The sequence below is a fragment of the Stomoxys calcitrans genome, chromosome 5, assembly GCF_963082655.1.
Source record: "Stomoxys calcitrans chromosome 5, idStoCalc2.1, whole genome shotgun sequence".
In the NCBI taxonomy this organism is placed as follows: domain Eukaryota; kingdom Metazoa; phylum Arthropoda; class Insecta; order Diptera; family Muscidae; genus Stomoxys; species Stomoxys calcitrans.
The window spans coordinates 66,651,449-66,662,301 of NC_081556.1; the positions used below are offsets into that span (position 1 = coordinate 66,651,449).

Genomic DNA, 10,853 nt, shown 5'->3' on the forward strand with positions numbered 1-10,853 from the left:
AATTTTAAAGCCTTTTTGGAGTAGGCTAGAAATGGATTCAAAGACCCAAAAGCAACGGTGATGGCGTCAGACCGTTGCGTGTTGTTCTCCCCTCCTATGGGTGTGTGTGCCTTGGCACCTGTAGTCGAGAGTAATGCTTCAAGCGCAAAACTAGTCGCCAGACTAACTAATGAGGAAGAGACGGATAAACCAGAGGGATGCACAGTTCGTCCCCAGCCTATAAGTGAAGGTGGTGTTTCCGACTCGGCTCGAGAGGTGAGGGCAGCTATACCGGCAGAGGTGAGCGATGGCTTTGCTAAGCTCACAAGCAGACCAAGAAAGCGATCCGGTGCTCGCCGAAAGAGACAGAGGGGTATGTATCGGCATCGCAAATGGGCAAAAGTGTACGATACTGGAAGGGATAGAACTGACATTCCAAGCACTTCTACAGAAGCTGGAAAAAGAATCAGATTTCCCAAAGAGCATAACACAGCTAAAATGCTGAAGAAGAGAAAGGGCTTCCCGCTTTCAAGTACTCTGGGAAAACCAGACCAGCCAGCCCGCAATGGAGACTCCAAACAGTTTCCTGCGGTGGTAGGCAAAGTCGGAACAGGAACGAAGGAAGCGCGCACGGCCCCTCAGTCTTCATGGAGGACTGTGCCTTTTAAACCAGCAACTAATGCGAATAATTAAATTTTGTTTTACTACAATAATCTTGGCCAATAATGGTGGCCTTGACATCTGTTATATCAATGCCCAAAGTTTGAAAAACGAAATAGATGAATTTAGATACATCTTCGAACAGTCCAATGTGGATATAATATGCATGTCTGAAACTTGGTTCACAGAATCAATTACCGACAATGTGATAAAGGTCGAAGGCTACAATGGTGTAGCTATATATGCTAAAAATAAAATGAATTGTATGATTATCGGAAAATCGGAGAAATCAGAGAAAATTGAGACAATATTTCTAGAATCAAGGATAAATAATCGGAAATTTCTCGTTGGATGTGTTTATACACCAAACCGGCATATTAAATTTGATAACCCCATACATGAGCTGATGGAAGTTTCTAAGCTATATGATGATGTGATAGTTGGAGGTGACTTTAAATTGAACATTATAAAGGAATCTGAGCTCACAGATGCACTTAACTCTATTGGTTTATACAACGTGAACAATTCCATACCTACCCATTATACCTCAAGTAGAAATACCTTGACATTTTTATAGTCAATATCATTAACAATGTCTTGCTATATGATCAGCTAAGTTGTTGTTTCTCCAAACATGACTTAATATTTTTGTCGCACGATACCCACCGTCCTTAGCAGAACCTGGGTATTCTGCACTCATATCAGAATTTCTCAACATAGACTGGAATCAAATGTTTCATTTCATTACTGTTGATGAACAACTCACTTTTAAAAATGAAAATGTTCTGCCCCTTCTAAACTCTTCAGTCCCCCAACAAATTTTTCGAAAATGTCAAAACCATAAAGAATGGTTTAATCGTAGCATAAAAGAGATGATTGGTAAAAGAGATGTGGCTCATAAAAGGTGGAACAAATTCTAAACGGAGCAGCTTCATGATGAATTTTGGTTGAGAAGAACAGATGTTAATAGAATGATACAAAGGCCCAAAGCAAATTATTATGAAGCTAATTTTCAAAATGCTGCCAATACCAGAAGGAAATGGAATACGATACGAGAATAGGCAAATCCAGCGTACATGCACTGATGAGAATCCGGATGGCCTTAATCAATTATTTGTCAATGCTTCCCCAAATATTGCATCCTCAGCAGCAGTACCTCCTTTTCCCCAATCTTCAAATTCGAATTTTTCTGCGTGACAACACAGGATGTCGTTGAATGTTTCTTATCTGTAAGTCTTATGCGGTTGGTTTGGACTCAATTCATCCCACATTTTGAAAAATTATACTGCCAGATCATCTTTTTAAAAACATATTAACTTCAAGCCAGTATCCTGCGGAATGGAAACATACGAAGATAGTGCCTATCCCTAAGTCTAAAACTGGAAACGATTATCGCCCAATTTCTATCTTGCCATTTTTTCCGAGGGTTTTGAGCGCATTGTTCCGCAATGCGTTCTCTCGGAACAATATGTTTGATATTAATATGTTTTTAAAAAGATGTGTCAAACATTGCAAAATATCTGGCAGTATAATTTTTCAACATGTGGGATGACAAGCAGTCAGGCTTTAGAGCAAATCATAGTTGTGTTACAGCTTTGTTAGATGTCATGTATCTGGCATTGATGACGGACTTGCAGCCTGTTGGTATTACTAGACCATTCAAAGCCTTCGATAGTGTTGACCACGGTATTCTCTGCCTAAAATTAAAAAAAAAATTATTCCAATTTTTCCAACACAGCTATCGCACTAATATCGAACTACCTACGAGGTAGAACTCAATCAGTTATAATTGGCACTACCAGGTCAGCGCCCTCAGCAATGAATAGAGGGGTACCTCAAGGTTCTATCTTGGGCACGCTCTTGTTCTCCATGTACATAAACGATTTACCACATCAATTGGAGTTTTCAAATATCCATATATATGCAGATGATATTCAAATATACCTTCATTGCCACAAATCATCACTATCAGTGGTATATTAAAGCTAAACAGAGATCTCTGCATAATACACACATGGGCCACTGCAAACAATCTTCTAATAAACGCAAATAAATCTAAATTCATGCTTGTAACTGACAGAAGGCAAAGCATATCTTGTGAGTTTCCAGTTCTCATCGGAGTCCAGCAAATCGAGCAAGTTTACAAAGCTAAACATTTAGGTACAATAATAAATAGCACTTTACTATGGAAGGATCACGTCATCGCTACGACAGGAAAAGTATTTGGAATGCTTAGGACCTATACCAAACTCAACTACAAAGCCCGCAACATATCCGAACTCTTCTGGCAAAATCTTACTTACTAGCCAACACTGATGTATGGTTCTGAATTGTTCGGAAAATGTGACTAAAAAGGCAAGCACAGAATACAAACAGCTTCAGAGAGTATACCAATCGCCGCTTCAATGAACTGCCACCGCCCTCTGATGTGCTTGTGGCCGAGAGGAAATTCCGAGACAGCGAGCTGAATCTGGAAATAAACAGGGTAGTCAACGAACATAAGCGGAATTTGTGGCTGGAACACTTGGAGCAATGTAACTTAGGCACCGGTGCAGGCAAATTGTGGGCCACTGTTAAGTCTCTCTCGAACCCCGGTAGACGGGACGACAGGACCTCAGTCACTTTTAGCGAGATAACCGTGACTGATCCGAAGATATGCGCCAGGTTGTTCAACCGTCAATTTATTGTGCATCCCGAGAGAGACAGGGCAAGGAGGAGAGCCATTCGCCGTATTCGTGGTCTCCGAGCCGATGAACAGTCATCACAATTTACCGTGGGCGAAGTTACGAATGTCATCCGTGGCGCCAAATCTTCCAAGGCGTTGGGCCCCGACGGAATCTCTACATTGATGCTGAAGAATCTGGATTTACCTGGAGTTGAGTACCTTACCACTGTCCTTAACCTGTCATTGAACACTCTTATAGTTCCCGATGTCTGGAAAATGGGCAGAGTGATCCCGCTACTGAAGCCTGGTAAAGACCCGAGTTTGGGGGAGTCGTACAGACCGACCTCCCTTCTCTCACCAGTGGCTAAGACGCTTGAGGCATTACTCCTCCCGAGCCTCGTAGGAGAATTTCCATTCGCCGAGCATCAACACGGATTTCGGAGACTGCACAGCACAACAACAGCTTCGCATGCCATCACCACACACATTTGCCGTGGCTTCAATCAACCCAGGCCATGTGATAGGACGGTCCTCGTGGCACTGGACCTATCGAAGGCATTCGACACGGTCAGCCATGCCAAATTATTTGAGGACATCGCCAACACGTCCCTCCAGTCAGGCCTGAAACGTTGGGTCGCGAATTATCTGTGTGGTCGCCAGTCATTTGTGGAATTTAGGGATAAGAAGTCAAAACACCGTAGAGTGAAACAGGGAGTTCCCCAAGGTGGGGTGATATCTCCGGCTCTGTTTAACCTCTACCTATCCTCCATCCCACCTTCTCCAGACGGCATAGAGATCGTATCATATGCGGACGACTGTACGATCATGGTATCAGGCCCCCCACCCATTGATGACATCTGCGATAGGTTGAACATCTACCTCAACGAGCTTGCCTCATATTTCGCTGCGAGAAATCTCAAGATATCCGCCACCAAATCTTCAGCCACACTGTTCACTACAAATACGCGTGAGGTGAATTCTGAGCTGACTGTGATGGTCGATGGAGAAATGATTCCGACCATCAAGTGTCCCAAAATACTTGGCGTCACATTTGACAGCTCCTACACTTTCTCCCCACATGCCACAGCAATCTGCAATAAAGTCAAAAGTAGACACAAGGTCCTCAAGTCACTCGCTGGCAGCACTTGGGGTGCAGACAAAGAAACCTTGTTGACCACGTACAAAGCAATTGGCCGGTCTGTGGTAAGTTATGCAGCGCCAGTGTGGTCACGTCAACTTTGTGACACGCAGTGGAATAATATTCAGATCTGTCAGAATGCCGCCCTCCGAACTGCGACGGGCTGTCTCCTTAGTTCTCATGTGGACCACCTCCATCAGGAGACAAAGATCCTACCAGTGCGAAGACATAACTACATGCTGTCTAAGCAATACCTTTTGGGCTGTTATCGCAGAAATCATCTAAATCATCATCTTGTGGATAGATACCCACCGCCCAGAAGCCTTAAGGTAGATCTACACGATCTAGAGCGTGAGGTCCAGCGCTACAAGAGAGAACCTCTAGATCAAGCGGCTTATCAAGCGGGTCTGAACAACATTCATGCAGACACGGTAGCAGACGCGTTAATTGGCTACCGGGTGAATGTAGTCCTTGGAGAACGACCACCACCCATTGCACCCGAAGAAATCGACCTCCCCCAAACCAGAGTGCTTCCGGCTCAATTACGTTCCGGCAGATGCAGCCGCCTCAATTCCCACAGAGCTAGGATTGATGCCGACGTGCAAGATGTATGTCCCGATTGTAACCAGGGACCGCACGATACACGTCACCTGTTTAACTGCCCGGCCAGACCCACTCGACTCAGACCCAGATCCCTGTGGACGCATCCCATCTTAGTCGCGGAGTTCCTGGGTCTTGACACTCAACAGAATCAAGCAGACGAAAGATAGTACACAATAAACTGCTACAACAACAACAACAACCAGGTGAATGTAGTCCTTGGAGAACGACCGCCACCCATTGCTCCCGAAGAAATCGACCTCCCCCGGCAAACCAGAGTGATTCTGGCTCAATTACGTTCCGGCAGATGCAGCCGCCTCAATTCCCACAGAGCTAGGATTGATGCCGACGTGCAAGATGTATGTCCCGACTGTAACCAGGGACCGCACGATACACGTCACCTGTTTAACTGCCCGGCCAGACCCACTCGACTCAGACCCAGATCCCTGTGGACGCACCCCATCTTAGTCGCGGAGTTCCTGGGTCTTGACACTCAACAGAATCAAGCAGACGAAAGATAGTACACAATAAACTGCTACAACAACAACAACAAACAGCTTATAGTGACATCATAAGATATGTCTACGGCCTGAGAAAACATGAAAGCTGTTCGCAGTTTTCAAAAAAAATTGCAAACGGTTGATTTTAACAACCTTTTAAACATCAGGGCTCTTATGATGCTCCTTAAAATTATTTACAAAAAAACACAAGAGTATCTCTACAATAAATTGGATTTTGGCCGAACCTCAAGAAGGATGTTGATCGTCCCAAAGCGACACAATCTGCTAGTGTCCGAATGACATTTCTTTTCTAATGCAGTCCGTCTATGGAACTCTGCCAACATCAATACATTTTTAAACAACGCAAGTAAGTTCAAAATCTCTTTTCAACAAGTAAAAATATCGGCAGTGCATCCGGTAGGATCCCACCAGATCATCGGTCTCAAGTTGAGGATCTGGATCGGAATTTCGAACATGTGTGGAAATCTGTAGAGGGTCCACCCATACTATCGATGAGCTGCGAGTATAGAAGGGAGATCTTTACGCTGCTGTTTGCGTCGGCGGAATGTATTGATACTGTCAAACAGCTCGTCAGAGGTATCCACGCTCACAAATGCGACGGTCTTCATCAAGGGACGGGGCAGTAAATTTGCGACGAAACGCATTTTGGGATTCTTGGGCAAGCAAAACCAAGTTTTGGTCGTAAGGAAGTGGGAGGTCCTCCACAGGGAGGAATTCTCCTTGTGAGTGGGATTGATCAATTATCCGTGACGAGTTTAGCTAAGACTAAAGGCATGGCGCACTACGGAAACAAGGCTGTCTTTTAAAAGATTGGAAATACTAGGATAGGCAAAACCCCCCATATTGAGACATCATGGCGTGCAGTGGCAGGTGACTCAATACCGCCCAACGAAAGGGGGCAGACGACGACACAATCACCGCCTCTCTCAATATTGGAAAGGCTAGGAAAAGCAAAGATCCTAATACTAAAATATCAGGCAGTGCAGTGGGGATAGACTCATCATAGCGAAAGACTAGAAGAACTAAAGATCCTAATATAAAAACATAAGGCAGAGCAGCGACAGGAGTCTCAATGCAGCCTAACGAACAGGTAGCCGACGGTTGTACCATCACTTACTCAAACGAATTCCATTTACTTAAGATTTGGAAGACTAAGATAAGCAAAGATCCTAGTACTGAAACATCAGGCAGTACAGGGAATGGAAACTCAATACAGCCTAATGAAAAGGGACCCGACGATGAAACCATTACCGACTTTATAAAGATTCGGAAGATTAGGATAGGCAAAGAACCTAACACAGTGAAGGAAAGTCAATGCAGTCTAAAGAACAGGGAGTAGACGATGAGATCATCACCTGCTCCCAAGATGCCCATTTACTGGAGGACCAATGATTGAGGTAATCCAGATAAACCTCCACCGGAGCGAGACTGCTACACACGCTCTCATGGAGAAAGAAAATCAGCAAGGGCAAGATTCATATTGCCTTAATTCAGGAGCCATGGACGACCCGGAAAAAATTTCTGGACAGAACCATATTAACACCAATTATTCTATGCTAACACTGGTACTCCGCTGAGGACCTGCGTTATTTGAAATAAAAATTTCAATTACATATTTTGCCCATAGTTGTCAGATGCAAAAGTGATGCGACACGGGAACGTTGGAGCATCATCAGGCATCATTTTATCTGCCTTTCGACTCTCCGACACCGCCACCCACGTCGGAGCTGCAACGGTTGGTGAGGAAAGCAAAACAGACAGGAAACGAGGTACTAATAGGGTCCGATGCGAATTCTCACATTTCGTGGGGTAGTACCAACACTAATAAGCGGACCCAGCCCTCGCAGAGTTCTTAAATACTAACGAACTTGTAACACTTAATATTGGTAACACCGCTACCGCTAGCCCAAGAAAAACCCTGGATGACCGGGGAGATTCGCAATATTGGGAGAGGTCCGCAGACTTTTTAACAAAGCAGATGTTTATTGGGATGTATATTACACGCGGCTCAAGGAAGACAATAAGATTACCAGAGCGGCAAAACGTGCCTCCTAAAGCATTTCTGCGAACAGGTCGATAGCGTTAATGACGCCGCCAAGATAAAAAAAAGTTTCTCTCAAAAACCCATGTGCAAACTGAAACTTTAGTAGACGACATGGGTGTGAAACAGAGACAACGGAGGACTTGTTAAGGCTTTTAATGAAAACGCATTTTCCACAAGATACGACGGGACTCATGGAGACATCGGAATCTTGAAATAATGATGGTTTATATTGTGGACACCATGATAAAGAGTAGGACTTCCAGCGAACTGCTCAAATATACAAAAAGCAAGCCTATGTTAAGAGAAGGTCAGTGGAGGCTGCCCATTAAATAGAAGAATCCGTCGATGCCAAAACGTACACACTGGCGGTATGTATTGACATCGAGGGGCTCTAAACAATGTGTGGGCCGACACACTGATCCAGAAAGGGTCTTGCATCTGGCTGGGCTAGACCCAAAGGTCTCAATGTTAACCCAAAGAAGACTGAAATATGCCTGTTCACGAAGAAGACGAAGGTGGTTCACGAAGAAGACGATTTCGATATCTGACAAGGTCAAATACTTAGGTGTGATCTTGGACAGGAAACTGAATTGGAAGTGTCACATTCAGGAGCGCACTGAGATGGCTCACAGATGTTGGGCACTTTGTAGACGTGCCGTAGGCTCGAAATGGGGCCTGAATCCTAGGAGAGTCCACTGGCTCTATAGGAGCGTGATTAGACCAATACTTACCTACGCCTCAGTAGTTTGGTAAACTACTATGGAGAAAAAGTGCAACATAAGGACCATACAACAGGTTCAGAGAACATGTTGTCTTGGCATAGGTGGTGCGATGAGGACCACGCCCACTGGGGCGACCCATTGACACTGCGGCTGTGAGACTTAAGGCGATGGGAGAATGGATTGAGGATGGGAGCAGCTCATACCATAGCGGTATAATCGAGGCGACTACAGCAAACCTGGAAGGAAGGGAATAGGTTTCCGATCGGATACCTGAGATTAACCGAGTGCGAGGCACTGCTGCCATCGGCACAATCTTGGATTGACGAAACCCTAATATTGCCACCTGGAAGATCACGTTACACGGATGGATTTAAGCTTGAGGACAGAGTGGGCCCGGGGTCTACATTGAGAGCCCTGGGACTGAGATCTGTTTTAGACTGTCTGACCATAATATGGTACTGTAGTTGGAGATCTGGGCGATCACGGAATGCGTGAGGTGGTGTGGTGCTAATACCATGTTTCCATTAAAGCGAAAGTCTCTAGCTTTGCACAAATCTCCAAAGTCCGTTTCCACTTCATTTATGGAGGTTTGCAAATCGAATTTTCAAACTGTAGGTGCCAGCTGATTTGGAAAAAAATTATTGGACGAATAATTGGTAAACAAATAAAATTTTAAGTCAAATGTTAACTTCTATTCTAGAAAACCAAAAAATATGAAGAAAATTCGTTTTGTTCAAAGTATGGAAACGGTTGCGGGGCTATGTAGCCTTGATTCGGAATATCACACAATTGCAAATTTATTCCGTGTATCAAAATCAGCGGTGTGTAAAATAGTGAATTGAATTTTGTCAGGAGATCTGATACACAGTCATTCTTTTTGCTATGGTTGATTATAAGTAAGAATTACCAAATATACCAAAATTTAATATATTCGTTATACGAGGCCTAATTTCAGATGCCGTTTTCTATATGTAAACGTCGGACATCCAGAAAACTGTAATGATTCCCAGATATTCGAAAATTCGAAGCTGAAGCAACAAATTTTAAATTCGGAGGTTTTACGTTCTCACTCCAAAGATATTAGCGGATATTAAGTTACATTTTCCATCGCAGGCGATAGTGCCTTTAAATTTGGTCCAAACTTAGTGAAACCATACCCTTTTCATGCCAACAATGATGAAAAAAGAAAAGCTTTTAATTATGTATTACCTAAAAATAGGAGAGTTGTAGAAAACGCCTTTGGCCATTTGAAAGCACGATTTAGACGAATATACCGCACAATTTTTTGAATATCAATAACGACAAAATAAATCAGAAATGGATAACGCAATTCGAAGATTTTGAAAAGAACAAACAGTATCCCGAGTACGAAAACATTTTGAGTGACATATGTGATGATGCTGAAAAAATACGCCATGCAATTAGTCTATACGGTAAGTCAAAACCACTTCATGTCATAAAAACTTTTGAACTTTTCAATAGTTTTTTTTAATTCCAATTAACCAATGATTTAAACTGCTGTTACACGATCAGTCAAATGTAATTTCAAAAATGCAACTCTAAAAGTTGTACACATCGTGTGATACGTACGAAAAATGTTATATGAAAATTGGATTTTGGAATAAATATGCAACTTTTTTGATTAAATCGAGCTTGTATTTCATCGAACATACATACGTGTGGACACATGTTGATAAAAACAAGTACAAATGTTATAGGTTCGGTCGAGCCGAATCTTATATACCCTCCACCATGGATTGCATTTGTCAAGTTCTTGGCCCGATATCTTTTTATAGGCAAACAAATGATAATGGATAGTAATTACTATGCCAATCTAGCTATATCAGGTTGTAAACCGCTTTAGATAATACTTGCCACAGTTCTTGGAAGACGCAACAAAACACTCAATGCAAAATTTTAGCGAAGTAGGATAATAATTGCGTACTTTAGCGGTTCAAGATGATATAATAGGATTTTGACCACGAGTTACTTTCCATTAGCGTGGAAACATGCCAAGGTCATCCCACTGCCTATGAATTCCAAGGTATATAGACCAATTGCCATTCTTTGTTGCTTGTCAAAGGCCTTTGAGAAATTGCTGTATTTGCAAATGACGTCTTTTGTCAACGGGAACTCTTTGTTATATGTGAGACAGTCTGGGTTTCGACCTAACCACAGCTGAGTAACTGCCTTGGCAGAAGTCACTGAGAGGATCAGGGTCAATTTGGAGAATTACAAGATAAATTTCCTTGTTCTTCTTGACCATTCTAAGGCATTTGACACTGTGGATCATTCCTTGTTATGTGATAAGATGAGACATCTTTACCATTTTTCTTCTTCGTCCGTTCGTCTAATTTTGTCATACCTGTCACACCGCACTCAGTCTGTCAGTTATAAGTCTTCTGCATCGTCACCTCTGCTTGTTTTAAAGGGTGTTCCTCAGGGGTTCGGTTCTGGGTTCTCTTCTCTTTTCATTGTACAGTAACGACTTGGCGAGTCAATTGTATCATTGCGAGGTACATAT

The 10,853-nt window shown here is 43.1% G+C and overlaps 1 long non-coding RNA gene across 1 annotated transcript; it reads left to right on the forward strand.

The window, feature by feature from the left end:
- The first annotated feature begins 1,478 nt into the window (after positions 1–1,478).
- Positions 1,479–9,518, forward strand: LOC106093186 (uncharacterized). Its single transcript, XR_001222310.2, has 3 exons — positions 1,479–1,868; positions 9,030–9,225; positions 9,285–9,518. It is a non-coding gene; the product is annotated as an uncharacterized LOC106093186 (long non-coding RNA).
- The last annotated feature ends 1,335 nt before the right edge of the window (positions 9,519–10,853 follow it).